Below are 25268 nucleotides of genomic sequence, written 5' to 3' on the forward strand. Positions count from 1 at the left end.
CTTTTTTCAAAATCCATCATATATATCTATCTATATATATCTATCTATATATATATATCTATCTATATATATATATATATATATATATATATATATATATATATATATATATATATATATATATATATGTACAGAGTTGTCATTTCATTATGCTGCACATGTTTACGATTACAAAATCAAATAGAAGTTACATGCATACAGCACATGGTGAAGAAATTTTATTGTTCCAAGATCTCTAATCTCTCTGGGGAAGTTTGTTTTCTTGAACCCCTACTTTGATTACCAGGTTTCTAATTAACATGGTATTTAAGAAATCAGGTTGAGCTGAAAGCTGACGGAAACCGTGTTAAGTGCATGTAAACACACTGATGGACGAGTGCCATTGCTTCAGAAAACAAATTAGTAAACTGGCCAAGAAATTGTGCACTCCTCCAGTAATGTGCTTTTAAATGCTGGATGTGGTGAAACATTGGAGAATTTGATGGCACTCTGTTCTGGTACTCACAGTGACAGGAACAGTGGCTTGGTCAGGTCAGGTGTCTAAACACATAGTGATTCATGTCAAGATGGGGGGTCAGATTCATAGAACACCTCTTCCTGATAGCTGTCACATTTGTCTCTGTCGGATCTCTCAGGTCACCTAAAGAAAGAAGAGACACAGTTGGACAAGTTAGTGAGAGGAAGTCGCTCATAACACAATTACCTGCGAGCTGCAGGGTTGTGTGAATAAAACGATCCTCGGAAATTGCCATTCCAATGATGATTGATTTTGGATGTTGACAATTTTCTGCAAAAGAAACCGCGGGTCTTTGCAATTTCAGGGCATTACATGGAGAAAGAAATAACATTTAAAGTAAGAAAAATCCCTTTTGATTTGATTTGCCTGTCATGATCTGTTACCAGGAGCACATAGTTGGCCATGACCGAAGTGGTATTAAAACATCAAACATAAAAATTGCACTTTAGAGTGCAGGAGGGAGCAGAAAAAGAGAATTTTGTTTTTTTTTTTTTGGTCTGGTAATTACACCCTTCAGAGTCTTTGATTTCAGCTTGTAGAATTAAGGGATGGGTAAATCAGTTTGGAGGAATACAAAGATAAAGACGTCAGGGTCAGACAGGGACAGATTCAAATCCATGATGGTTTTAGACCAGGTTTCAAAGGGGTACTCTGACAAAAACTATTTGTTGTATGAAAGGAATGGAATGTTGGGTTGCAAATAATACAGCATGAATACATCTCCTCATTAAAATTCTGCAACCATGTCAGAGCACATGTCCCCCCAAAACCCACCGCTGCTTTTCATCCTAATGGGTGAAGATAAAAAGCACACAGTCAAAGGTAGACACAACAAGGTTTCATAATGGTTATTTTGGTTTGAAATGGTGTGTTGTGGCCCCAGGCTGCGTCGGCCCAGATGAATAAACAAAAGCAAATTTGAAATCTCAATGCAATTAGTGCTCTCTTAACACAACAATACATCTCTCTGCTAAAACAAGGCCCTCTTTATTGCGTGCATCTGCCAGATGTTCGTCTTTGCCAAATCAGACGGTCCGGGTACAACACTAAATGACACAGAATCCAAGTAGCTGATGGAGAAGACACTGTGGTTTTATGGCAATGGACAAAAGACACCAAATTAAATAGTGTCAGTGTGACACTGGATAATAAGCACCGTGTCAGAGCGGTCTAGCATAACAAAAAAGCAGATTGTCTGATCCCTGAAAATGACCATGGTTTGCTTGTACTCCATTTTATCCACTTTCTCTGTCAGTAACTGCAGAAATGTGCAGCTTTTTTAAAGGGTCTGTTTACCCAAATTACAAAAAAGCATCCAAATACGAAACAAAACTTAAAATTCTAACATCTTTTGTGTCACTCTAAATAAATCAAAGGAAACACATTCAAGATCTGTAATGTGGACTGTTTTTTTTTTTAAGTTGGTAGTAAGTAGTCCACTTGGTATGCAATTAAAAAACTTTCTAAAGAAATTGGGACATTGTTTCTAGAAAGACATATGGCTGAAAAGATCAAATAATACTTTACAATGTGGAAGGCTACGCAACCCCCCCCCCCCCCGGGAAAAAAAAAAAAAAAAAGAAAAAGCAAAATAATGCTGTATGATGGATTTAAGGTGTTGACCTGCTCTAACTAATCAATAATCAGCTGAGAAACTATTGCAGTGTCATGGTATCATGGTATTACATAGTAATTATTATCAGTTACAATGACGCTAAAAACAACGAAAACATTTTTTCTATGCAAGTTAAACAATTTAGCACTTTGTCTGAAACTCGTCATTTTTTTCTTTAAATAAAGTGCAGAAAAAGTAGCCTATACCTTTTGAAAATAAATAAAATAAAGGCGCAATTTTCCATCCAGTTGTGGTTTGTTTGTTTGTTTATTTTTAATTTTTCTACCTTGTCTACCTTGAATCTGGAACCCCAGCACTAACATTGACATTACATGAGTAAGGATGTTTTGCCTGGGATGTTACTGCTGCTTTAGCCTCAGTGCTTAAGCACAGTATCATGTATGTAGCCATGATAATTATTTGAGAGGTCTTGTACAAGATCCTTCCTTTAAACACTATTAACACTAATAATCATCATTAATGTGTCTTTACTTGACGAAGTGGGCAAAGGAAAATAGAACAACTAAAAATCTGCTAAGTTTCCAAATTACATACTTTTTACTGTGATGCAGCCTTTAAAACCATGAAAAGACATCAGGATATTACGATATTCAGTCTAAGATGATATCTAGTTTCACATCACATTATCAATACAATTGCCAAGCCATACCTGATACCACTATCCAGAATTCTTAAAATGGACTGCTGTTTGTCACCAGTTCAGTACTGAGTCTGACATGTTCATGTTAGCCATTTTACGTTATATGATGGTGCATTTTGCTTTAAACAGCTGGAGATAAACAAATAATCTGTTGCATCAACCCCATTTAAGGTTAACAGGACCGACAGAAGCAGTCCCTCAGGCCATGTTTCCCGTAAGAAAGGATTCTCACTCTGGCACAGGAAAATGACATCCTGATTATTAATCCCACCTACAGAGCCCTCAGTGGCTCAGTTATTTCTCCACTTGAATAAACACCAGTGAGCACATAACCAGACCTTTTTGAGTGACTCAGATGTCTGCAGTGATTCAAAGGTCTGGAACAAAGCTACCAGGGTAGGATAAAAAAGAACCAACCTTTTATGAGAACAAATTGTCCAAAAATCAGACTTTCCTTGGGGATGTGATCTATAAATTAGAGAGAAAAAAAGCCCACATAGCAAAAATTTGTTCTCCCTGACAAACCATTGCGGTTGTTATGTCATGTGATTTTTGCCTCTGTGACAGGCTGCAGAATATCCTCCCGAAATCCCATTGACAAGCTCTTTCTGCAATGTGGGGTGTTACTAAGCCACGGAGATTTCCTGACTTCCTCGGTTGTAGCGGTTCACCGTTGCCAAGTACACCTCTGCTTTGATTCTGGCAACACAATATGCTTAACGAGATTCCAGAGCCTGCAAGCAGCGGCTCCACCTACAGCAGCCCGAGTGCCCACACTGCCTTGTGGTGGGCTTAACATTGTTTGAGTGCAAACGGGCATGAAGCTGTAAAAGTTCAACCAGAATTCAGACAGTTGCAATTTCACGCTGTATAATTGAGACACTGCTGTTGCGTGTCGCGTAGGTCATCAAACAGCTGTCACTCTAGATTATGGTTGATGTAACAGAGTGAAACAGTGGAGAGGGGTTTCTCACGCTGTTCCTTTCCCACTTTTTGGCGTCTTGCATTGGTGCTCAGGTTGTTTTTAATGCAGATTTACAGCCTGAAGTTACACATGGAGATAAGAGACCTTGAAGATGATGAATATGTAAATCAAAGATCTTCCACCTTAATGTTAGGATACATAAATCCATCTGTTTTTATTTCTAACCCGAAATGCTACAGTACCTCTGCTGTGGCTGTCACTTTCTTCATGTAAAATAAGCAGTGTGCCTACTCATAAATGTCAAATACCTCGAATAAGACATGAGTTACAGCGTGCCTAAAAGGAAAGTAATTAAGCTGTGTAGTCTCTGAACACGTCAACATAATCAATCAAGAACGCACCCTGTCATTTATGTACTCTTTACAGGGTCAATCAAGGCGGATGGAGGAGGCCGATAAATCGTTAAAATTCAAAGTGGTTAAGCTCCGTGCGTCCAGTCTTTACAGTCAGTTAATTATGAGCACGAACGCACAGCCAACATCCCTTCTGTCAGGGCCTGAATTGTATTAATCATTCACAATAATACAGCAGCATCGGGACATCAGGAGTCGCTGAGACACTGTGAGTAACACTTCTGTGAACCACACACAGATGTGTAGGCACAGGGATGTCCACAGCACACAATGAAGTTTCAATACAAGATAAGGCATAGAACATGAGCTACTTTACAAGCTCATGCACTGTTGCTTCAGATGATAAATGAAGTCTTGTTAGTCATCTGATCCGAGCTACAGAGAACACTTGTGATCCTGCACCAAAGCCACAACTTCTACAAGGAGCAAGCAGACTGCTGTGCTCCTCTAGAATTCAATTATATTGAATATATATATATATATGTGTGTGTGTGTGTGTGTGTGTGTGTGTGTGTTCTTGCATATGAGTCACTGAGTGCATAATGCATTTAAAATAAGCAGAGGAATCGTGGTTGATTAGTGGACCCACATCTAAATGAAAACTGGTGCTGCTTTCAGGGTAGATGAGGTCTGTTTTATAGTGACTTCAGTGAATAAGTTGGCCAATAAGTAACAGGACTGCCTAATTAGGTTTGAGATCATTTACTGTCACAATTCTTCTAGAAAAATGATCCAAGGCATCCACATCCAGACTGGTTATACCATGTGTTGATTTTAAAAACTATTGGTCAATATAATTTATCTGATGTTTAAACTACCGAATATGGATATTGGTATTGGCCTCAAAAATCCTTTAATGGGCAGGCTTTATTATCTTGTTTATCAATCATTGCATAAATAAGTGCCATTTAAAGTTCCCTGAAATACCTCATTGATTTACTACAGCACTTCCATGAGTATCCATAAAACAAATTAATAAAACAACTGCACATTTGCAATAGCTGTGACCAGATACACGCGTTCCATGCATTGCCCCTTTTGGCCAGTTGGCATGTACAGTAAATCAGCTGTCCTTTGGCCCATGATAAATCTTTCCACAAAATCTTGGGCAAGTCTGCCCAAAATATTGATCTCTTAGGGGAAAAATTTGAGGCACGGACGGACAGACAGACAGACAGACAGACAGAACAACCTTTAAATCTGCTGGTCGTATCTAAAACTAAGCCTATATAGCCATGTTAACAGTTCTGTGAGGCTGTACTTGTGCACAGAGATGCTTTGAGCCCGTTTGCTAATTTCAGCATGCTAACATGCTCAAAATGACAATAGTTACCATGTTCACCATCTTCGTTTAGCCTGTTAGCATGCTAACATTTGCAAATTAGAGCTAAATTCAAAGTAGACTAAAATTGAGGCTGATGGGCATGTCATTTGATTCATGTATTTGGTCATAAGACAAATACTCAACAAATTGTCATATTTCAACCTAGACCCAAATTTAATGGATCACCAACATTATACCATGAGAGGTAGATAAATGTGTATACTCAGTTTACTACTTCATGGCTATCCATCCTATAGCTGTCAGGCCATGTTACTCAAAATTCCAAATCTACCTCATGACAGTGCTGAAGGATACATCAGAGGATCATAAAAATCAGTAGGATGTATCAAAATAGACAAAGAATGTGCACAAAAGTGGTGGACTGGTCAGTGCACACTTCCACTCCCTGCCACTTGCTAAATATGGCCAAAGGAGATACAGAAGAGGCCAAGATATCTTGACTTTTAGCCCCTAATATGGGTCAAGCTCCAAAACCACTGGTTCCTCAACTTCCTATTATGCAATTTAGTAGATTAAATGTGACTCTCCCTGCCTGGCAAAAACCCACATTTGTAATGCAGACTTTCTGTTACAAAATCTCCAAGCAAAAATACCCGGGTGATGAAACTTGACAAAGCTCCTTCAGAACCACAGAAGACATCAGACAACTGTTTTCCCAGGCTGAGAAGTACTAACCATGACTACTAAATTGACTTTGACATGTAAAATCGTTGAAGTGCCTCTTTAACTTTAACTCAACAGAGAAAAAGTTCACAGACTGAGTCAATGGGCTCTTATTACCCGGTGGTACACTTGCACAAGCCAACATTTAAGGGGTGAGGAAATCCATAAGTCCTGAGAGTTTCCATTGACTTTGTCTTGTCTTTCACAAGTCTCTGCACAGCCTACATACTCTTTCTTACCACTATTACCACCTGGATCTGGATCATCAAAGAGCTGCTGTACTGTCCTTCCAAATCAGATCCAATCTCTCTCTGCAAACAGAACTGTCATAATAACATGACAGGTTGCTGAGTATACCACGACATTATCTATCTGGAGGGATTTGCACATGACACCTGAGCTGCAAATGAGGAGTCTCAAAGACTGAAGGTCAGAAAGAATTCTACACACGTCCCTCTGCCCTGCTGTTGGCAATGTTTTGATCCGAGCACTGGGCGGTTGGACCGGGGCTGTCCCTTTGAATGCAAATGAATGATGCCTTCAAAGAAGCAGTGTTCCCAAAAGTCACCTTACACTATTGGGCCCGATGTAAAAGATGACTTCACACAAACAGTGCGTTGTGTGCAGACATCAAAGTACTGGCATTTTGCACAATAGTAATTTTCATAGTTCAGGGAGCCACTGTGAGAGCACATCCTGCATCCTGGTCCAACCCAGCGGTGCTAACATTTGATGTATTACTGGATGAAAAGAGAAATATATATAGGAGCAAACTTTAGCAAAGTTATTGAACAAGTGCTGTGCCATGGAGTCTCGGTTTTCTTTAGAATTTTTAATCATGCACACGTACACCAGCGCTAACAAGTTAACACATTGTCTCACCCACTTAAACTACTATTTTCACAAGCCAACATTGCCTTACATCTTTTAATAATATACATGACCTCTCACTTTGATGTACATGCATACATTCAGTGTTTCATTGCTTTAAGATATTTATATATTTACCTTTCTATGATCTGCGACAGGGTCGACACCTCTTCTGGCTTTTTGAACCTCCTCCGTATTAAACCTACTATGTTTTTACAACAGAGTAGGCTCTGTGCAGGGGAGGTGAACCTGGCCTGTTGTTGGCTCTATCTTTAGCTCTGCAGCATCGTTCATACAGCTTGTGGATTGCTTCAGTGGGCCTGTGCTACATAATTCATCTGTGCTTGAACAAAATCTGCTCGAAAGGAATTAGTGTTACCCTGGCTCAAACCGCCAGCCATTTAATCATTATCATGGTGCCTCACAGTTGCCACAAGTCTCACTGCAAGGCCACCCAACAGATGGATGGAGGGGTGTGCCGCAAAGCAGCATGTGTGGGTGCCGAACAGTCAGAGATACTTGATATGTAGTCCAAATATTAAGGCAAAACACATCACATTACGTAATGACTGTCAGCGAGACATGATTTTGAAAAACAGCAGTTCAAAGTTTGCAGTATGGTGGTCACAAAGATACGTGACACAGCCGATTGGCCTTCCAAACTGGGAATGGGTGCTGTACTCTGGGGACTGTTGCGAGTTGAAAAATACGCAGGAAAGCTGAGTGACACTTTAATTCTCTAACTAGTAAGCTAACAAAAACAAACATACCCCAACAACGCAGTGCAGGAAGAAAAGATAATATTGCTTATGCCAAACAAACTGTGGCCAGTTTGGTGAATAAACAGCTGGATTAATTTTACGAAAACCTTTTTGATTCTTCTGACTGGCGGATTCTTATGAACTATAGGAATATCAAGTTAATCAAGGGACAGACACATATTCAGACTTTATGACTGCTTCAAAGGTAGGAGACACTATTTTTGTCTCTAACGTTACTATGCAGGTAAATCTGAATTTATTTTACTTTGGTGCTTATGGTTTTCCTAAATTGACCTGTGCAGTTGAATTGTGGAGAATCAAACCGAGCTAACAATATGTCCATATTGACAAAAGTGTAAACATTTAACATTAGATTTTGATGTGCAATACTAAGCTGCTTAAAACTAGCTCAAGCAGGTCGGGAGTGGTAATCCAGTGAGTTTTAAGAGGTTTTAATATTCCTAAAGTAGTAGAGAAGATACTTATTTTGAATTTCACTCTAGCAAACTACCATTTGCAATGTAAAGATATATTGGAATAATGGCGACCATGTCCTGAAATAACACTTTAAAATTAAGCCTTCCATTCATAGTTTCAGGGAGACATAGAGGGAGGGAGACGCTGACCAGTGGAACCGTGGTACGGTTGTTTTTGCTTTCAGCTTGATCATGCATTGACAAGAGATGAGTTCTGCATTCTGAAAGCCAGACTTTTTTCTTAAATTAAACAAAATCTCAAAATATCCAAAAATCCAGATGTTTATATTAATCCACATTAATGTACATTACTGAACATGCTGTAATTACTCTAATCAAATATAATAGGTGATGACTGTCTGTGAATCTAAAAATATGAACATTTTTACCCAACTATTTGCTTGGGAAGTTGGGACCCAAAGACGGGCATGTGTAACCTGCTACTCTCTATGCATTACAGTGTGCAAAGCAAAACAGTAATTTAATGATTCAATATTGCCATATTGCCATTTTTTCCAACTACACATCAGCTGTAGTGACAGCCTTTGATGGTTCAGTGGTTCTGACATTCATGACAGAAACAAAAAAAAGCATGCACAGCTCATAGCATGGAATTGAGACATTGTGAAGAGCTTCATCACAGTGGCAGACCTATAGTGTGTCACAGCTCAGGGTTTAACTCCCTGACAGGATGATACATCTGAGAGATGAGTCTGTGTATTTATAGTCTCATTTGCATGCAAGATATATGATGAAGCTGCATACAGTAATTGACTGTGTAAGTTGAGCCCTCCAGTGCCGAACACAAGATGGAATATTTTAGCTCATGACAAGTACACGGGGGGGGGGGGGCATTATGTATGCAAGAGTAATAACACATTTTGAATTCCAAAATTCTTTGTTGTTGTAAAAATCTGTTTTTGGGATGAGCCTCGGCCTGAAGCTCATGTTTGTCTGCCGTCAGGTTGTAATGTACTCGCTTATGCATGCAGGATGTAAATGGTAAGCTAGCTGGATTACATCCAAAGCAGACTTCGAAAACAAGCTTAATATGACATCATTTTATCTGGAATCATACAGCCATGCAAAGCCGCTGCGCATTATCTTTTCTGTTTACACAAAGCGATTTTCATTCACATGCAAAAGATCAACTGACTGTGGATTAGTTTTACACCGTTTCTCTTCAAAATGTGTGTGCCGTTTTTTATTTTGCTACAATATTTCTGCCTCTTTCTGGATAAACCACCATTAAAACTTCTTGGAAGACTTTCAAGTGCATTCGCCTCGACAGAGGGACACAATTCATGCACGTAGGTGGTGTTGCAGTGGTGACACTGCTCTCCTGTGGCAGAGGGTCAGTCCTTGACAACAAAGGATGGCATTTTGAAAGGTCAGCCCATACAGCATGAATACATTGTAACCCCTCTTTCTTATAATGTCTACTCACAATGCACCTTGAGTAGACTCACGTTAGTTCTTTTCGCAAATAACCACTGGGTCAAAACTGCACACGTCACGTTGCTCTTACTGTTGCATTTTACATTTCATACTACAGAGATGTTTTAAATCTAAAGTGTAAAGAGATATTTTATGAATTACAGCTTATATCTGTAAAACCCTGAAAGCATATTTGACTAAAAACAGGGATGTTCATATCATTTGGGCAATTTGAACACATAGAAAAGTATTTGTTATCTAAACAGACAATAATTAATGTCAAGCATTTTTTTCAAGGGCTTATTAAGTCAAAAGTCATGTAGTGTCCATTTATAAAAATAACAATTATTATTATAATGATGAAGCTGTGTAAGTAAGGTCAAATCCTATCACATTTATGGATTTGGTGTAAGTTGAGTGAGGAATAGATTCACTTTAAGTGTTTTGTTGCTGCGGTGTTAACTTGTAAGTAAAGCTGCCAATGCCTTTGGCCTGATCGCAGTTGCTAAGCGCTTCAGTGTGACAGCCAGCCACCGGACTCTGCTTCCTGTCAGGGTTAATCTCAAATGATGAGAGAAGTTGTCACATTTTGATGCTGACATCTGAAAATCATTGAAAATGCCCCATTCTACACAGATGAGCAAAGATAAAAACTATACCTCCATTATTAATATCTGTTTTGTGTGCATGCATGTATGTATGCGTGCATGTGTGTGTATTTGTGTGTAAAACCAGTGGCTGAAATTGTTTGCCAACTTCCAATAAAGTTTCCACCTCTCTGCAGTGATCTAAAAGTATAATAAGGGTATATTCAGTGCACCCACTGTAGGGCAAGGTTCACTGAACTATGATGCAAGCAAACAGGTCAGTGATTTGATTTTGGTGTTAAATTTGTTGTGAATTGTGATCAGGCTCAGTCTGTATGGAAGCAAATCTGTATTTAGACTTTATAAGCAATGTAATTGGTGCAACATTGAATAGCCAATGTGGAAATGTTATACCACTGAATATGTTACTGAAATACTTCACTTTGAAGAACATCTGCCCAAATGTGTGAGATGTGAATGTTCCTCTTTGAATTGTTTAGCAGGTAATTTCAAGTTTTCCAATTTAAATAACTCTTCTTTTGGGGTTTACAAATATTTAGATGGAGGTTTTGACGGGATTCATATGAATTTTTTTGGATTCTTGGATCATATATATCTGACATAAAGTAACCTCAGAGAACAGAAGTCTGATCTATTCCATTTAGACTAAACTGCATATATTAATCTTAAATCTCAGTGTCTGAATTTCACCAATCTATGTTAGGTCACTTGATTTTTTTTACTCTACATAATTTGCATTTTAAGATCTGAAAATGACTTACAATCCTGAATATGTGTTTTTGAATGTTGGACAGCTTAATCCTCTATCTGAATTTATAATCTCTAAAGAAGATTCATAATCATTTCTTTTATGTGAATTTACCTCAGTGTCAAACTAAACTTTTTCAGTTTGTTATATTTAGTGGTATTTAAATTGTCATTAAATTTTACTATTACATATTCAGTTGCTGGTGAGATTCAAATCAAATATGCCCTTTTCTTTGCTTACATAATTTCCTAAAGACTTGTACATTTGCCTTCTATTTATATTTAGCGATTTGTAACCACTCACAGGGTGAATGGAGCTGGTCAGTGTGCTTGCTTTATGTAAATGAACAATCTCTGTATGTCAGAACCTTGCATTTGTGTAGGCGTTAAATATATGTCAAAGCTTAAAGTCCTCAAGCGGTGCTCAATACCTAATATTCTGATGTCTGAAAACAAGATGTAGACTGTGCACTGGTCTTTAAAACAGAAAATAGACACAAGACCGGGGAATACTTTGTGCTGTCTCCCCTGGCATTCTGCACTGAGGCACATTCAGAGCCAATCAGACTGCGTACGGCGCAGTATCGCAGGTACATAATTGAGGAGAAACAATGCAAGGTTTCAGGCTGTTAGCTATAATGGCTGTACCTCTGATTGTAGTACCTTGTAATTATATTGTCTTTGCTGAACTGTATATATATATATATTTATTTTTTTTATTTTTTTATTTTTGGACCAACAAACACCAGACAGTGTTCCTGACTGCCAACTTGTACTGTCATGGACATATTTCAGTACATCACAAAGCTTCCAATACACCCACAACACTGTCTAAAAGCTTCACATACACCAGAAGACTAATAGAGGATGGATAAAGACGTAGATGATGTAAATTACAATATAATGTATAGTCAAAGTGTTATCTGAAGATCATAAATAAAACATCTTAACACAGTTCCATACATTAGCAGTTCTGAGTACATGGTTATTATGAGGGTCTTTTATTCCCATACTGTGGGCTTTAAAGGGTAATTTCTGTATTTTTCATCCTGGACCCTCCTTTCCCGTTTGTATGTGTCTAATGTGACTAATGACTAATGCCAATAACAATTTTTGAAATCGGTCCAATATTGACTATTAAAGATTAAGCATAATCTAGTGAGCAGAGTTTGTTTTTTCTTCTTGTATATCAGTTTTATAAAATAAAATGCTTAGCACTGTGACATCTGGCACAAATTGGGGCTGTACAGGTGGGTTTGCATTTATTACATGATTTTTTGTTTTTGAATTTCCTTCGCTGGTAATCTTCTCACCTCCCCTTAGATGTATGTATGAGAACGAAAAGATAGAGCTGGATCTGACATTATATAAGTGATGAATAAATTATAGAATGTAAAAATGCATAAAATAATATATATACTATATATATAAAATATATCAAGATTTTGATCATAAATGTGTTACACACTGTTGTTAGTCAATAACTACTCGGTGAAATGGTTTAACTGTTTGCCTCCAGGCTGAACTGCAGATTGCACTATGTGAACCTAAGTTCACTGAAATAAATCCCCGGTTGGTGTCGAACACAAACTGGCCTGCCACTAACATGCTGAGGTGTTGTTCCGTCTGTGTCACATCTGATTAACTTCCTGAAAACACACCATCAAATATTCAATTAAATATTCACACTGCTGTCAGTCAGAGAAATATGACTGAATAGCTCTCGCTCTCTTTGATAACGCTGATGTTTGTTGATACTGTTCTCGCTTGCGGACTGCTGTTGCAAAAATCAGCTGCTGAAGGCAACAACAAGAAAGATACCAGAAACATCCCAGAGAGACATGAATGGAGAAACGGGGTTGGCTTCAGATGATGAAGGGAAGTTGCTCCACATTTGCATGATGCACGACTGTTGTTGTCTGGCAGTACAATATATGTCATTAGTTAATTAGATGGAGTGGGGGAAAAAAAGCACATCAGTCTATCAATAGCTCCTTTGATCAATAAAACATGAAAAGCTTTGTCAGCAGTCGCTCAGTCACTTTCTAAAACAAGAACAGTGGGTTGTTTTTTTTTATTCTCCTTTCTGTTTGATCACTGGAACTAGATGACTTCATTTCCAGTTGTTTTTCTCCACATTTATGAGTAAAATATGTGCTAACTAATAATTTTAATTAAGTTTGAAGAAGCTAAGTCCCATGTTTTTAATGTCAGTATTAATCATCAGCTATTTTTCTGTGACATCTAAATGGTGATTTACTTTAAATGATACTGCGCTACGAAAGTGTAAATAATCTCACCAACAACAAGTTTCATGCAGTTCCTGTCTGAGTAGGTGGTTACATATTTGTCAGTTTAGTCTTTATGTGTTGGGCACAGTACGAGTTTGGTGTGAATCCCTGTATCACACGTGTCACTGCGTCTTATTTGAGATTTCCCACAGTGATGCTGCTTGCAATATAATTAAGAACTTGTTGTCTAAATTGTCACCTGTTGTGTTGAGCAGTGCTTATACAATGATCGTTAGTTGTTAAGAATTTTTGTGCCTCATTTAATCCAGGCAGTTATTATAGATAATGCTGTATCAGTCTGTAATTCATTTTCTTGATAACATACTCTTTACATACAGGCAATTAAGCCAACTGTGAGTCTGCCATGGAAATTAAGGCAAAACAAAAAAGTGTGATTCTCCTCACAATAGCGATAGCAATACGAAGTCCCATGACGCTCTTTTTTTTTTTTTTCCAATGACAGCGTGAAATCTCTTTGTACGCCCACACTCTACATTGATTGCATCTATAAAGAGCTTGTTTCAGGTAAAGATGAATTTCAACATTTCATATGCTGTATTCATGATCCCTTACAGAGATACAGAGTTAGAGATAAAGAGCAGATTAATGCACCTGCCTCACAAAGGGTTTCCTGAGATGGGATGTTGCATGCTAACAGTATCCAAAAATTTAGAAGGAACAACATCTGAAAATGAAAGCCTTTAGAGGCAAGGTGAAAATAAATAAATAAATAAACATGGGCAATGTTGGCCAAAACATTAAAAAGCTATCTGTTATTATCTCCTATGTAGGAGATAAGATCTCGCCTCACCTATCCTTGGAGATAACATCTCCTATTTAGGCAATAACAACTAATAACCACCACATAGGAGATATTTATCTCCTACATTAGCTCCTATGCAGGGAATATTATCTTCTATATTAAACTTTTAGGCTTAATTAGTCTGTAGAGTAGAGACAGACTTGCAGAATGAAGTGCTCTGTGCACCATACAAAATACATTAAATATTCAGTTCAATGCAGTATCGACAAAAAGTTTTACCTTTTCACTGAACTTACTTCACATACCCTTTGTAAAACATAGATGAACTGTGCTCTGGCGCGTCGGTAGGATTCTATTTCATATTCCGCGCAAGAACTTCCCGCCCGTAACTTCTAGGTTGCCATGCTTGCACATACACAGTCTACTCAGCAAACAGGTGAGAATGTTGAATATTTTTGCATTTAATTATTAAGAGAACATTTGAGGGTTCACTGTGGAGTGTCCTGGTACAAAGTTATGTTTTGTGTATCATTGGAGTCTAACAAACATGTCAAATGCGTTTTCTTCTTGATAAAACATTTGCAGAGCCAACTGTATGAATGTTTTGAATCCTGCCTTAAAACATCTGCGTTTGTAGTCTTCTTCACTGCCTTTGTTAGCAAAATGCTGCCTTTCTCTGTGCATAACCTCATCCTGTAAATCAGTGTAAAAGCTATTGGTAGAAACAAGGATGGCAGCACCCGCATGAAAAGTATTTACATGAAATCTTTTTTTAACTTTTTGTACCTCTTATTATATTGTTCTGTTACTTTTTACATTTAATCTGTCCTGTGCTGCAGGAACAACCAAATTTCCAAATTTATCGGGGATGTATTGTATTGTATCATATGGTATAGTATCGTATTGCATTGTATCATGTGGAATTGTATCTTCATAAGGCTGTGTCTGACTCAGAATTATGTCAGTCAAATTGGATTTGGCTGTTCTATACAAACATTTGACGATTTGATTTGTTTTCAATACAAAGTTTTTTAAGTTTTAACGAGCTCGGCGGCAAGTTCAGGGTGAAAGAGGCATTCACAAAATCTAGCTGTATTTGTCCAACAATATTGTTCTCTGACACCAGCTATCAAAATAAAAGCCATAAAGTTACTGTGAGCTGAGTGAGATGTCTTGCTTTGGACTAAATTGTTGGGCAAACACACAAATGAACAAACCAAACAAACCAAATGATATTAGCTTGCTTTAGGTCCTACCACTTGCTGAATTGGCTCAAAGTGAACATCTGAACTGCATTCATATCAGTACAACATTGCACAGATTTTAATGATTCATTTTTCAATATGTGCCCCATAAGTCACATAAGATCTCTCACTACAACTGGGCCAGTTGTACAGCAGATGATAGCACATCTCATATTTAACACACTGAATAGATTGGAAGCCCTGAGTCATGCATCTGAGAGAACAAACAGCTGTTCAACCAACAGTGAACTCCATTTACAGGAACTGTGTTTTTTCTTATGCCAAAGAAAAAAAAAACCTCCCCATCCTCGTTTACCAATCAAAGTGTACCAGATACATATATTCTTGTGTTTAAAAAATTCCCATTCAGGCACCTTCACAGTGGAAATCATAGAAGGCTCCACTTAAAAGGCTGTCGGCAAACAAGTCTACCACACAAGGCCTTGGGCTTTCAACAGGCTAAATAGAGAGTGAGACAGAAAGTACAAGTCATTAAACCATAGAAAGCTGAGAGTTTGTGGAGCACAGTAGGGTTGTTTTTCTCCATGGCTTATAGAAAATAGCCCGGCTGCCCTTCCATTCCCAATCAATACTTTTTAATCAAGGCAGGCATTCAGGCAGCTGCCATCTTTTTCATGATGTCTGTATAGTGAGAACTTTTGCTTCAACTGTCTGACACTCTTGGATGGAGGTTAACACTGAGTTCCACAAGATATAATTTTACATTCTGATCGTCTTTGAAAGGATGATGGTTCAGGAGTGATCGGGAGTTAAAATGGGGGTAAAATGCACTTATGTGACAGTAGCTGTGTCTCCATCCCAATGAAGTGCAAATTCTAAACATAATTTCAGATATAGGAGAAAGAGTTCATTGAGATATGCGGTAGGTGGTGTGAGATTTGAAAAGAAAAAAAAAAAATCAAAGCTGCGCAAATTTAAAATGTACAAAACAAAAAACAAACATACAAAAATATAGGCTGGAAATGCACCAATAGTAATATCCATATAGCTTGTCAGAGACACTGTTAACCTGTTCTGAACTGCCAGTCAACTGGAGCCAATATAACCAACAACTGGCTGGTAAAGTTTCAAACCATTAAACATGTTTTTCCTGGTGGCTTTGTTTACTTCTTTAGAGCTACAGATTGTATCAAACTGCAAAGAGTATTCATAAATAAAATTACTCAAAAGGCTGTTGCTGCATTGTAATTTAAATCAACTCAATTCAACTTCTCCATGACAACAGAAAGGTTTTATATATTTGTGCATTATCCATGAGCCTAATCATGGAGCCAGCAGGACATTTTGAGTACATCTCTGTAAATGACCTGCTCCAAAACCTATAACATATCAGCACTAAACATTTTTGGCAGCCTGCATCCCAAATTAATATCTGATGATAACAGTTTATAAGTTCAATTTGCAATGTAAAATAATGCCAGCATATATGTTTGAGTTTCTCTTGTTCAACTAAGCTTGTTCCGCTAACCTTTTTTTATTAACACAGAGTGTACTGATTTGTGGAGTGACATTATGACTTTTGAAAATATTGCATATTAGCACAGAGTGGATTCCAATTAGATTAAGATTCTTACTGAATCAACAATTAATATTGTTTATGTTAGGGTGTTAACCTTTTTCTGCAGTTGGGATCAATTTTAAGGCTCTAAATGCTCATGAAGAAGTTTTTTAATTAGGCTAACACACTGACTCAGATTTGGAGACTGTAATTACAAGAAGCTGCGAGAATTTCTGGTAGATAGAGTATATCTCATTGGTGCAAGAATCATTGTCTACAGACTTATGGTAAAATGATCACTAATTCAATTGATTCCACCAATTAAAAAAGAAGCTACAGTCATATACAAACAGCTAATTAAGTTTTAATTTCCATTTCTGGTGTGACTACAATGAGGCTTATGATCCTGAAATAATGCGCAAATGTCATCAGGGTGTGACTGTGACATAACTGCCCTGTAACACTAGCAATTTGGCAAAATCAGATCATTTCAATGCAATATATAGCTCTCTTGATGATTTTGACCTATGAAGGGGAATACACTAGACTGGCACTGCATCATTGCCATGGCCACACCCCTTTTTGCACTGTCAGTTGTAAATGGCAAAATTATGCTGGTGACAGTTATGGGTAGCTAGCTTGAATGGCATACTGCTATAGTATAAAATAGTTACAGTATAGCAGCATCAGATTGTTATCTCCAATTAAATTGCAACCTATGTTAGATCAAATAGTTGGTTATTAACAAGTTGCTTTTTTACAGACACTTAGCCTGACGATACCTGGTAATTCAGTTAAACATGCATAGATGTTTAAATAAGTAATATCTGACTACTATGTGGGGTCATTGATCCACTTGGACGGCTGAAGAGTGAAGGGACATGACCAAAACTGCTTAATTTATTAAGGTATTAGTAGTAATATTTTGGTTCAGGCAAGGTTGCAAAATAATTATCAGACGTGTTGAAAACATGTTTGATGACATGACAGATAAATGCAGAAACTTGTCAAAGTTGTCGAAATATAATCCAAACTTAGTAAAAGTGCATTGACATCTATGAGATGTTTGGTTATCTATCTCCCAAAAAGGGGCGCAACCTTAACATTTTGCAAAGTACCTGCGTGTGTCATCTTGGTCTGTGGGGAGCCTGAGAGTCCAAAATGAATTAAGCATTTATAGCTTATTTACTGTGTTGCAACTTTCACTTTCATTTAACCCACTTCTTCCAACAGGATAAACTGGCTTTAAGGAGTAAATAAGAGTCAATATACAAATATGCGTCTTAAATAAACAATGTGAAACCAAGCAAATTTATTGTTCCTTTAGTGACTACTGGCTAGCTCAGAGAGCCATTGTAACAATGCTTGTTAGTGAGTACCATCAGCGAGTCCCCTGTTTGCTGTTGGCTCTCACAATACAGTAGTTCACCAACTAACCATGTGAATAGTCCGAGTGTTACCAAGCATTCAGCATTTCCTTTTGGGAAAGGACAGATTAACTTCACTTTGCCACTTTGTCATGTGAAGACAAGCCTTCTTATGCAGATAATGAAGAGGATATGCCCTCTGATCATAGAGCAATGTCCTGCCTGATTGGCCATTTTGAACCTCAACAAAATACAACCTAAATACGGTATAACCAAGGGCCCATGAAAACCACAATGCCACATATTTTCATCTACTCCAGATTTCATGGCTGTAAATACTGGCAACAGTATTTCAACTTGTTGAATTTTGGGATGATCAATATTCTTAGCCGCCATAATGTTTGTCTAGTATTGGCCAGATGGGGCCACTGAAAATCTTGGGGTGGTACACCAAAACCAAAAGCCATAACTGATTTTCAGGAATTTACTTATGCTGTTAAAGTATATCTTGTTAAAACACAGACAATAAAGGATTTGCATATACTTTGCATTCTTATTTTCTAGGTAATATTACCAACTCTCTTGATATACATAGACTAGTACCAGTACAGTTTACATTTTGACTTCCACAACAGTCCTGTTTCAATGTGTTAAGTATATATTTTAGGTAATTGTTTATTGTTGTTTTCTAATAGGCTGGTTGTCTTTATCCTTACAAAAAAAATACAGCTTCAATTTGAAAGAGTATGGACCAAAACATTTTTTCAAGTTTAGAGGTAACTCATGGATTTCCCCTTGTATCCATTTTCATTCATATATATGGAGCTGAGAGTTCACAGAATCCTGAAAGTGACCTTGCCAAAATCTGTCTAACTTTTTATTCGACAAGCTAAGCCAACATGGAAGGCACCAATGGAAGGATGTCTTATGTTGTCTAGTTTTATGAGAAACTACCTAGTGCCACAGCCTTATGAAGAAAGCAACATTGGTCTCCAATTATTTTTGACAGGGGGCGCCAGTGGAAGTAACAAATTGATTGGCTGCAGGGTATTGATTCAGTAATGAGAACCATTCAAAAATCCATCTCATTGACTGATTGAATAGCAGAGTTTTCCCAGATGTTTGCCAAATAATTTCAGAGGAAACATTGGGTAATTAGTATAAAAGTGTTGAGATAACTTCCATTGGCAGGAAACAACCTCTTTATAGAAATATATGGCAAACAATTTCAAAAGCATCGCCATATCATAACACCATAAACCAACCACAACAATATGATTGTTAGCATTTAAAGGCACAGCTTCATATATTACAAGCTCCTGCTCCCAGGTATCCAAACCAGCAGTGACACTATGGGCTGCAGTTCACCTAAGACATCTGCTACATTTCATTTTTTCTACCCCCATCCCTCCAGTGTATCTGTATCGATCAAAGAAAACATCCCATACAACACTTCATTAAATCACAACCAACTGTAACAAATAAAAGTACTTCTGGGTAGCAGCACATTGTGAAACCCCAGGCACTGTCAGACCAGACACTTTCATTGTCTCAGCCATGATGACGCAAGCATAAGAAACAACACTTCTGATCACAGGGCCAGCTCACAGTTTTATCCCCACATGTGAGGCAGGTGAACAGGATTCATGAATCAGACAGCTCCAGGGGGGGCACAGCGAAAACATAGGAGTACTTAGACCATTGAAAGATCGTTGGGGAGGGGCTGATGCGATCCAGCACTCTTTATCTACGGGACTTGCGCTACTGTTCATCATCCGGGGTGACAGTTTTGGGACAAGTCCATAAACAGCTGCTGAGCTATGGAGGCTGAGCTATTCAGGGATCTCACCATCCAGACATTTTCTGATCAAAGCTCAGTCAGAAGAGGTAAAAAAACAAAAAACAAAAAACAAAAAAAAAAACAGCATAGAAGATTCTCTGCTACAGTTTCATCAGCCAGCTTTTATATAATCTGCTCAACTGTGGGATGTAGCAGATTTTGTTTGACTGTCAAGTTTGCTTTAGTTCTTTGAACTCAATTTGTTTGGGTAATGTTTAAAGCACATCACATATTTCCCCATATTCTTTTCATAGATCTCTTAGGAGAGGCTTCCAAGCACGCCCACTCACAAAAGATATCTGCAGAGGGAACAATGCATCACTGCGTTATTCAAAAAAAAAAATGATGGCACATCACTTTTATTGCAGTGGGTCATGTGCCCCACAGTTCTATTTTCTTCCTGTCACAGAAAGTAGGCCTTTTGCGTCTTGACAATATACAGTTATATTCTGTGTTCAGTGGTGCATCCAAGCGGGATTCCACACTACATATGTCCCACCAGCTGATTTATGTTTCAGCCACTGAACTAGTCAGCTGACACAAAGAGAGAAGTAATATTAACCAATACCAGCACAATGTCTCTTGAAGTTACATAATTATCGAACGATTTTGCATCATGCAATTAACATCCAGCGATAACAGTCAGTGGCAGTGCAGGAGGGCATGCCCTTTATTTAGTCAAGCAAATGTTGCACATGAGATTTTCATGCAGGAGATTGCATGTCCCATCACCTTTTTTCAATGGTTAATTAAATCTTTCCATAAACAAGTGTATAAGTTGTCTGAACTTTACCATACCTTAGCCAGAGATCAATAAGTCAGTTCAAAAGGAATATATGTAAATGAAAACACAAAGAATATTAACTTTCCCTCCAGGAGAAAATAGACTCTATTGGCGGATGTCTGGGTGGATATGAAGTATATGAAGTACCACAGGAGGGATGCACCAAGTTATCAGCCACATATAGGTATTGGCTAATATTTGCCTTGTTGACTGCCATCGGCCTATTAGCAAATAACATGGCATTCATTGATGGAAGTGGCCGATGTATTTCTATTGTGTTCCATAAGTAATGCACAGGCTAAAAAGCAGGATGTTCCAGGGAAAAAAGAAAGTGTGTTCAGGAGAGCTTCCCTGGGAAGGTATTAGGATAAAAGTAAGTAGTAAATTCATAATTGACAAACTCAGACATGCACCCTTTTATTTTTCTGATAATGCTTCACCATGAGCAATGAATCCATGTTGACATTGACAGGAGGAGAACTATTCAGCTGTTAGCTATTGGCAGCCAGTGGTCACATCTGACAGCTCCTGCAGGTTGCATTGATTTACATTATGATGTATTTAAGCACATTTCAGTCAAAATAATTACTGGGTGAAGGTACATTATAATATTCTCATGATATTATATTAAATGGAATCTTAAAAATTTAGTTTTTGAAACTACATTACTACATTATTATTCAAAAATTGAATAAATACTTCTACTACTTTCCACAGGAGAAATCTTGTGATGTCTTTACAGCAACCTAGAAGCTATAGGCTAAATTGTTACTTTAAACATCAGTATCAGTATGGACCCAGATTTCCACAGTTGGTGCATTTCTATACTACAGTACATGAATGGCAGATGACTGCCTAAACTAGCTTACAGGTTTTGCTTGATTGACCCTTCCCTAACCTTGCTGTAGTTGCCATGCACAGATGTTTTATATAAAACAACAACAACAACAAAAAAAACATCACTGGACATAATCCATGGTTTGAAGATTGGTCCAGTATCAAATGTTTCTGTGGGGACTGGTTGAACAACAAGCCTGATAAGCTTTAACCATCCTCTGCACTAAAAAACAATTAGTAATTATACATAAACTCATTTAAAAGTGAAACTGAATGATATGTCACGAGGCTAATAATGTACGTACCAAAGCAAAAGTCAGGCTGGGCTGTCAAAATTCCATTAAGCACCCATCATACACCATCTGACAACTCCAGCTCACTCTAAAACCCTCTAAAATCCATTCAAACATCAACTCAGTCTCCCAATAGCAATCATGCTTTCTGAATTAGCTGAATGATTTTCTATTTTACTTGACTTGGAATCAACAAAACTAATACTTGTTAAACTGGTGGCCTATCATTCAAAAGTAGCAGATGTCAAAACAGTCATGACTTCAAAAGTGGAAACTCAAACTGAAAATTGAATGTGGAAAAAGTCCAAACAACCCTCTAGTCAAATAGCCCCAGCTCATTATAATGTAATACAATCAGTCCACAGAGAGTTTGACTGCACTTGCTCAATATGTTGAGGAGTGACATATTGAGACCACATCAATATTCCATTGCCTATTATTAAAATTCATATTATGGAAGATCGAGTCTGTGGGGGCTGCATTGAAGGAAGATCTTTATTTGGCAAATCAATTAGTCTGTGTTTAATGTGATAGAGTGGATATTGTCCTCCTCCGGGCAAGGAGCCTGTTTCTGGTTAGACAAAAAGCAGCAGGAGAAATTAGACATTTCTACGAGGACTATACTACTGAATTGTTAGTATTATCGATTTTCACTGATTATTTGCATTAGTTTCTGGTCGTGTGTGATTACTAAAATTTCGCTAAAGAATACACTGCATTCACAACAAATGGCTCTCAAATCTTAAATAATGAATGAAACAAACACTCTATAGATATTACAGTACTTATTAAAGGGGTATTTGGGATTACTTGAGGTAGGGTTGTATGGGGTACTTATCCATAGTCAGTGTACGGTGCGTCCGTGTTGGAGTCTTCTTCTCAAAACTGTGGGGAATTCCAACGGACATCTACTGCATGTGATACACTGTCTATGAATAAGTACCCTTCATTTAACCCCACTTCAAAAAAAAAAAAAAAAAAAAAAACTATCCCTTTAATATAGTGTACCCCACTGGGGTAATACTTGAATCTAATATACCAGCACTTAAATGTCTCTATAGAGCCTTTATTTGTGTTACTGTATACGTCTTATTTATATTCTGGATAGATACTATGCATATAATGGGTTGTTGACTATTAATGTTACCGAAGGTCATTAAAAGTATGTTTTTCAAGCAGTCCTACTGCATAATAAAACGTTTCCCCACAATATTACAACTATGTAATGAATTCCACATGCATTGTTATTTCTAACGCATGATTAAATTGGACTGGCTAAGTAAGCCACTTAAAATACTAACAAATGGAGCAATTTAAGATTGTTGAAATGTTTATGTCTTTAAAATCCCCTGTACTGCCCAAGAGACATATTAGTAGGTAAATGTGATTTTTTTTTTTAATGGATCTCAATAGCAAAGTGAAATTGATGTGAAACTTTGTTTAGCAGTTTATGTGTACACACCGCACAGCTCATTACTTTTATTATTTAGTTAATTAGCACAAGCTTTACAAATACTGCTGCTCTTTGTCTGTGTCCTCTGTGTCCATGAATCAGTGAGTGAATAACAAAGATGTCTGAAAATAATTCAGACTATTCAGGAAGATCAGCAAGCATGGTGAGACCATACCAAATCAAATCCTCTGTGAGTCCACTATAAACTCATTTCTCATATATTAGAATGAATACCCCGCCCCCCTGCCAATGAACCACGATTTACAGTCTCTCTGTGTTTTCACTTGACCCTGCTTGTCCTTCACAGTGCCCTGGGATTCTCAACCTATAAAGCAGGTATTATTATCCTCTGCCAGTGACGTAATTTGGCAGAATATTCTACATGGACTCGGTGCCAGCCATGGTCCGGAGGGGAATGTCACGGCCCTAACCTCATCTCCAGCTATCATTGGCTCTGTGTTCATATTCACCAGGAAGCAGAGCAGAGATGAGGAAAATCATGGGGAGAGCAGACAGACGCGGCGATGAGGGAAAGAAGGAAGGATTGAAGGAAGTAAGTAAGATGGAGGGAAGGGAAATGAGGAAGGGGGAACAGAGAAGTAAGGGGATAGACAAAAGATGACAGCAAGGCAAGATGTAATAAGTAGGGAAAGGGAAGCAAGAATGAAGAAAAACGGGAGGGAACAAAAGAGAAGAAAGAAAGTAAGGATGGAAAAAAGAAGAAAAAAATTGAATAAGCAGGGAAGGTGAAGAGGGTAGAAAGGGAGGAACAAAAGACACAAGGAAGAAAGGAAGGAAGAAGGAAATGTGGAATTAGTAGGGAAAGGAAAGGAGCAAGGAAGGGTGGAGGGAAATAGATAAAGAACAAACAACAGAAGAAAGAAAGGCAGGGTGACGGAAAGATGGAATGAAGAAGGAAGGGGGCAAGGAGCAGAAGACAGATGGAAGAAAGGAAGGAGGGAAGAAGGAAAGATGAATGAGAGGTGAATGGAGAGGGGGACGTGAGAAAAGAAAGACAGAAAGATGGAATTAAGAGGGATTGGAAAGGAGAAAGCAGGAAGGAAGGAAAAAGGGAGGGAAGACAAAAGAAAGAAAGAAGGAGGGAAGAAAGAGAAGTAAGAGGAAGGAGGAAGAAAGAAAGTAAAGATGAAATTAGGAGTTGAGGAAGGAAGGCAAAATGAGGAGGAAAGGGTAAGGAGGTTAAGGAGGTAAGTAGGATCAGAAGAAAGGAAGAAAGAAAAAAATGGAGATGGGAAAAATAGGAAGCAAAAGGAAGGACGGAAGGAAGGAATGAACAAAGGACGGAAGGACGGATGTAATTAAGGAGAATGAAGGGAGGATGTAAGGAACAAAATGCATTGGGAAGAGAGAGAACAAAAGGAAGAAAGGAAGGAAGGCTTAATAAAGATAGAATGAAAAGAAGGTGGAGGGATAAGAAGAAGGAAAAGAGGAAAAGACGAGGGAATTAAGAAGAAAAAAACAAAACGTGGAAAAGAAGAAAAAAGGAGAAGAGGGAATACATGGAATGATGTAGGAGTTAAGGGAGAGAAGGAGGGGAGGATGTAAGGAACATAATTCATAAGGAAGAGAGAGAACAAAAGGAAGGAAGGAAGGACTGAAGGCTGGAGAGAGTTGAGGGGCTCAGAGCGTGCAGATCTGATTGATTCCTGTCAGAGCTGTCTGTGCTCAATCCCTCCTTCATGCCTCCACATATAAAAAAAGGACAGCTGGCCAACTCGCCTTAAAAACAAATATTAAAGGAAGGGATAAATAACATTTGAGAATGAATTAAGCAAAGACATACTGACAGGATTATCGTATTGGACATCTGAGGTTCAC

General features: G+C 38.0%; 1 protein-coding gene across 3 annotated transcripts in view; it reads right to left on the minus strand.

Moving 5' to 3' along the window:
• LOC121954068 (leucine-rich repeat and fibronectin type-III domain-containing protein 2) overlaps positions 1-25268 on the minus strand; it is a 285943-nt gene that overhangs the window by 65884 nt on the left and 194791 nt on the right. For all 3 annotated transcript variants that reach the window (XM_042501391.1, XM_042501389.1, XM_042501388.1), the window contains one exon: positions 506-640. The gene's annotated coding sequence lies outside the window, so the exon portion shown is untranslated. The remainder of the gene's footprint in view (positions 1-505; positions 641-25268) is intronic.

This window comes from Plectropomus leopardus, chromosome 14 (assembly GCF_008729295.1).
Source record: "Plectropomus leopardus isolate mb chromosome 14, YSFRI_Pleo_2.0, whole genome shotgun sequence".
NCBI classification, from domain to species: Eukaryota; Metazoa; Chordata; class Actinopteri; order Perciformes; family Serranidae; genus Plectropomus; species Plectropomus leopardus.